The following is a 6,521-nucleotide window of genomic DNA, read 5'->3' on the forward strand; positions in this document are numbered from 1 at the left end:
TGGCTACATTGCAGGAATCAGGAATATATTTGGGATTGGCTGCCATCGTTGCACTTTAGGTTATAATCACAAGAGGAGGACAGGGAACTGAGAGTAAAGTACTATCCAAAGAACAGAGAGACCAGGAAAACAATCCATGCTGGTTCTTCCCTTTGCTAAGGCAGTTCCTCATTATCTCTGTAGGTTGAGAACCAAGGCCATTTCTTTGGTAAGAGGGGGCTGGGTGGATACGCCATACCAAGCACTTACAGAGGGAAACACTGATATTTTGTGGGAGCCTCTGTATGAAGTCAAACCTTCAGAACCAAGCATGTGGAGTGATGTGGGGTGGGATTGAAGGAGAGTCAACCAGGGTCAAGCTGCTAGTGTTGCTATTGAGAAGACAGTGCCATTCTTTTTTTTTTTTTTTTTTGTCGGTACAAGGGCCTCTCACTGTTGCGGCCTCTCCCGCTGCGGAGCACAGGCTCCGGACGCGCAGGCTCAGTGGCCACGGCCCACGGGCCCAGCCGCTCCGCGGCATATGGGATCCTCCCGGACCGGGGCACGAACCCGTGTCCCCTGCATCGGCAGGCGGACTCTCAACCACTGCGCCACCAGGGAAGCCCAAGACGATGCCATTCTTATCCCTACTTCTTTGTGACTAGTTTTCTCTCTCCTATCTGCGTTTTTTTTTGAGATATTGAGTATAGTTCCCTGTGTTATACAGTAGGTCCTTTTGGTTATTGGTAGTTCTATTTTTTTATTTTTATTTTATTTTTGGCTGCCCTGCGTGGCTTGTGGGGTCTCAGTTCCCTGACCAGGGATTGAACCTGGGCCGTGTCAGTGAAAGCCTGGAATCCCAACCATTAGGCCACTAGAGAACTCCTCTCTTGTCTACAATCTGAAGCTTGATTGGCAATATTTCTGAGAACTACCATGAAGAAGGGGGTGGATTTGGTTGGACTGTTTCTTGTGTGATTTATCACACAGTCTCCTTATTTAATTGTGGTGCCTCACTCCGTTGTCACCTGTGTCTGATGTTCCCAAGTCCAGACACCTCTGCACGACATGTCCGGGGGACAGCGCTGAGGTTCCACTTGGGCAGCAATTGTGGCTGCCTGGCCACAAAGGGCTGGTGAGGGGTTGGAGGGATTGCTCACTCCTTACAAAACTTGCGGTCAGTTGTCCTGCTTTCAGACCCACTCAGCATTTCTTCCTTGGGAGGCACCTGGCATCCTCAAATCCTGAGACTTTCTGGGGATTCTGAGGCATGAACTGGTGTGTTTCTGGTTAACTCCTTCTCCCGTACGTCCTTTCCTTTCCCTCCTTGGGTTTCCATTTCCAAAATATTGTGGCTGTCTATAACCTGCTGTCATCTCCTTTTCTCTTTTCTTTGTTTTTGTAGGTTCATGTTTTCTTTTTCTTTTAACTTTTACTGTCATTTTAGAGGGGTTTGGGAAGGGAAAGGCAAATTTGTGTGTATAATCTTTCAGTTTACTGGAAGTCTATTCACTTATTCTTTCTTCCAGTTTTTCTTATGTCTCTCAGAGCACTCTTGAATGTATCTTGAACCCAATAGGTCCTTGATACAAATCAAAGCACTTATAATATGACAAAGTGCCTTCCCTGACCCATGGGGACAAAAGGCAGGGATTAAAATTACCCTGCATGAAGATTTCTGAAAACAGCAGGTAACGCAATATCTATCCAGATTTCTTGTTTTTTGCTCATTCAAAAACTTGTGAACATCTTGCTCAAATTTAGGTACTGGGACGTGGATAAAATGATTAGAAATCTTAGAGCATCTCCTGGTGAATTTCTTTTGTATTTCTTCATATGACACATGGTAGTTCAATCACTAGTGTAAGTTGAACTTTTGCTATAGTCTGGAGTGAGAGAGGAGTAGCTGTTTTTTTTTAGTGAGAAAACAGCTGTGCCATCATTGCATGCGCTAGGAGAGGGAGGAAAATTTGTCAGGGGTTCCTGTTTGTCACTGGCAAGAACAGTGAGATGCTGGGGCAGCACATTATTCCAGAGGTGCAGATTCTTCTGTCAGTTTACAAGAATTGACTTAGTTTTATCCACGAGGATACTGATGGAGGGTCTGAACTTTCTCTTCTGACCTGCCAAAGCCTGGCCTTTTACACAGAACATTACATGATGCCAACAGATAGTTTCCAGAGAGGAATTGGGAATTAAGTGGAGCTCTGGTGGCGGATGATTCTTTTTCATGCCTAGCTACTCAAACAAAGAGACTGAGGCAGAAGCCAAATCCGCAAGTGAACACACACAGTGGAATCGGTGCATGGGAATGTAGGGGCTCTGGCTGATTAAACTGCTGCCAGAGCGCCACGGGGCAATTTCTCTAGGCCTCCCGTCTTGTATTTTGGCAGCTCTCTCTTCCCTACCCGTACCGTCCCCCTCCCCACATCCTCTGATCCATTTGCACTGTTGTTTCGAAGGAGCCCAATGCACACAGATTGGCAGTGCTGTAATTGGTGCTTTCCTTACCTCTGCCTCTTTTCTCCTTGCATTTGATCATTCTGATAATGACAGCTTATTTTTTTCCCCCTTTACCATCGGAAAACAAAAAGAAACTCTTGAAAGAGTCGCGGAGTTATATTTCAGTTTTCTGATGTATACTGCTATGGGAAATAAAATTCACGTTTTAAAATGTTTTCCCACTTCTGTTCCCCTCATGCTCCCCCCTCACCCAAACAGTCAACACTGATGGGAAACTTTAATGTTGAGAATTGATTTTTCCCCTCAGAAGGTGTTGTGATTACAGTGGCAGCATCCTTGAGAGTTGACTTGTCAAAATATTGACGATCTTTTTTAAGACCTTCATCATTGTCATCATAATTGGTGCCTCCGTTTGTTAGACTCTGTTTATTTATGTGCATTTTATTTCAAGCGATATTTCTTAGGATAATATTCACAAGGGTTTGGGGCTCCTGGAATGAAAAGTGTTATATAAACTGAAATGCTTACCCCCTGGCAAAAGGTAATCTCCATTGCACACACCACCTGGTTAGGACAGCTCACATTTGCACAGTGTTTTGTAGTTAAGAAGGGATGTTCATGTATATTATTTCGTGTAATCCCCCTGATAATGCTGTGAAGAACACATAAGGGATGGTCAGGCTCCAGGAATCATCTCACCTTGCCATGCCGCCAGGCATGTGTGATTCTGTACCTGGTGTACTGCTATCTTTTCACAGGTGTTGTCGTGCAGTGCTATAGAAGCTGTGTCCCAGGTGCTTCAGTTTTGGAGAAGGGTTGGATTTATAGAGGCACAAATAAGCACAAAATATTTAGAGGAATTTTTTCATTTTCTCGTGTCTCCTAAGGAGGAAAACTGAGCAGATAATTAATTACAGGATCTCTTTGGCAGACTGGGTAAGAGGGGAAATCTGTGGGTACTGCAAAATTAATAGAATTGATTCCATCACGGTAGTATAAACAGTTAAGGATACATATAATTAGGGCACTAGCTATAATACAGATTGAGTATATCGTGTGATTTACCATAGATTAGGATATGACTCGTGAGTGACAATAATGCACTATTTAAGCCTGTGGCAAAAGATTTAAAAGCTTTTTTTTTTTTTACTGGGACACACACAGCCTTTGAACTGAGATTTTATAAGAGAGCATTTCAAGGTAGTAAACAATTCCTCTAGAAGAGCATCCTTCTAGAATAACTAGAATAACTATGGGTGTGATTTGGTTCCTTCAGAGGTCTTAACTAGAAGTTTAGTTCTTGAAGGAATGCCTTAAATGCAAAACTGTCAATAAACACAGCTATAAATGGCCACATAATGCTGTGGAAAAAAATACAGGCTTTTGGGAAGAGCACAGGCCTTGGACAAGCTTGAACTGAGCTTGACTCCTAGATCCTCCATGGACCAATTATACAACCTTGGGCAAACCTTGATTTCTGTGAGCCTCTGTTTCTCCATGTGAATATCCATGGATTAAAAATGCCTCTTTTATAAAATAGTTGTGAGGATCAAGTGGGATAAAGCAGGCAGCGTGCCTAGCATGGAGAAGCAGCTCCACAAAAGGTGGCCATTCTTCTTGTGGTTTGATGTCCCTCCCCTTCTCCAGGGAACCTAAGCACCTTTGGGTCAGAGACTCAGTTCAGCTCCTTTTTTTGTTCCTTTGAAACCCCACATTACAAAGTCCCTCAGAAAGGCTTTAATTGGGCTGCATTTAGTCTTTATTCATCACAGCCTTGCTTCCAACTCACATCCTGATTGATCAGTTGGCTCTAATGGACGAGTTTTAGGAAGGGCTGTTTAAAAAGCACTGTATTGGCTGATAACATAACAGCTGACACTTGGTCCAGAATCTGTTTTGTTTAAATGATTGTACATAGGAATCAACTTTTCATTTCCCATACGACAAAGGAAAAAGGATTATAGCTTACACACTGTAAATCACTTAAATATCCTTCGCCTACGGGTCTGGAATCATATTTAAGGAATGTGGGGGGAACGAATGCACTTTCTGGAATCTGAAGTGAGACTCACACTTGCCTTGCATTCCTTTTTCTTTCCATTACACTCTCCATGGGACCTGGTGAAGGGACCAGTGTCTAGAGGTGTCGACTGGCCATCGTCCTTCCACACACGAAGCCTCTCACATAAATAGACTCAGAAGAAGGAGCTGTAACAGATTTGAGAGTGAGCTAGTATATTGGTCGAAAACTTCTTGTTGGAAAACAGAAATCTGAACAAGTCAACTCAGGCAAAATAGGAAATTTATTGGCTCAGATGATTTGGAAATTCAGGGATAATGCTGATTTTAGATGCCAGGTTATCAACCTGGTTATTGATGCCAGGTATCAATACCAATGAAAAAGAGGTATTCTGATTACTCTGGCAGAAAAGTCTTGGGGAGGACTCCACTTAGATTTGCCTTGCTGGGCTAGTAAAGAGAATTGCACTATTGCATGTCACATTCTATTACATACTACAGAAATCATGTGGTAACTGGTATCACTTCTATTTTATTTTCTGCTTTTGTCTTCCTTTCCCTCCGTTTTTGTGGCCTGGGTATAGATCCTTAAATCTCCTTAAATATGTTATATGCGTTCTATTTCTACTTCACTAATCATTGCTCTGCTTATATCACATGCCCATCTTTGAACCGTTCACCATGACCAGAAGGATGAGCATATTCGTTTGTCAGCCTGGGCTGCATGACCACTCTTGAGTTGAGGGGAGGGTGGCATCACTATTCACAGTTGCATTAGGACCACATGACCAGGGGAGGATGCAGGGTAGACAGACAACGTGTGTCTACTATACCCATCCCTGTGTTATACCTTTTCTGTTGAGAAATGTAATTGTTATGACTAAACTGATTCCCTCTGGCTAATTCCTTTCCTCTTCTGCCAGCTGGTCAGAATCTTTTAATGATTCTCCGTCAATAAAAGGCAACAGTTAAACCCTTAAATGTTCTTGAGAAGTTACATTATTTCATAGCCTTTACAAATTTAACAGTGAGAAAATCCCCATTTCCATTAAATTTTCCCAGGCAGAATTTCTAAATCTTTTGTCATCTTCTTAGATCTTATAGGCAGTGTTTTATTTCTTTCCTGCCTTTTTCTAGTTCAGCATTCCAAATGGAGCTGATGTGAAAGATATAGTGTAGGATATTGGTAAAAAAAGAATATGAATTTCTGGGTCAACTGACTTGTGTTCAAATCCCACTTCAACCACTAGACCAGCAGTGGTTGGGGAAATGCAAATAAAAATGCTATTTTTTTCATTTATTGTATTGGCAAAATTTAAAAATGTTTATATAATATACACCTGTTTTTTTTCCTGCCTTGCATCAGTTCCTTCTGTTCTATGGCAACAATACCACATATATTTTTCATCCAGCCCTATCTGAATCCAGATCTACTCCTGGACTGTTCAGTTAGATGAGCCAATAAATTCCCTTTTTAGTTTAAGCCACTTTGGGTCAGTTATCTGTTACTTGAAACTGAATTGCAATTTGCATAATTGAGAATTTCCATTTCTTGTGAAGGTATGGGGAAGGTATTGGCCAGGCATCTGGTAGCAGATTGACTCTATGGGACCCCTTCCTGCAATGCCGGTTGTATCAGGAGCGACTATAGCTTTTTCCAGGAAGCCTCCTGTAAGTCTTTTGTAGAGACTATAGAAAGCCGTCACACTGAAGGCTGTCTGATGAATGGGACTAACGTCGGACGAGAGTGGATCTGAGCCATGCGAGAGATGTACCGTATCACTGTGTGTGTGCCACTCCACATCCTCGAGGTTTCTCAGCCCACTTTTTACTCCAGCTGGTGTTGTAGCAACTAGCTTTGTGCAGACATTCTGACAGCGCCTCACTTCATCTGTATCATGTCTTCCTGCCCTGGGACTTCTCTAATGCTGCGCCGTGAGATGGCTATGGAAACCCACTCAGGCACGTGGAACCTGAAAGGGCAGGGGAGTTAAAGCCAATGGGCATCTCTTTTCTAATGGGGGATGAGAGCTGGTGGATAAATGAGGCATATTCTACAT

The 6,521-nt window shown here is 42.7% G+C and overlaps 1 long non-coding RNA gene across 1 annotated transcript in view; it reads left to right on the plus strand.

Moving 5' to 3' along the window:
* The window catches only part of LOC114486852 (uncharacterized), a 50,280-nt gene extending 44,135 nt beyond the window's left edge, over positions 1-6,145 (plus strand). The window contains exon 4 of the long non-coding RNA XR_003681163.1: positions 6,022-6,145. This is a non-coding gene — a long non-coding RNA (uncharacterized lncRNA). The remainder of the gene's footprint in view (positions 1-6,021) is intronic.
* Positions 6,146-6,521: the final 376 nt, after the last annotated feature.

The sequence above is a fragment of the Physeter macrocephalus genome, chromosome 9 (genome assembly GCF_002837175.3).
Source record: "Physeter macrocephalus isolate SW-GA chromosome 9, ASM283717v5, whole genome shotgun sequence".
NCBI classification, from domain to species: Eukaryota; Metazoa; Chordata; class Mammalia; order Artiodactyla; family Physeteridae; genus Physeter; species Physeter macrocephalus.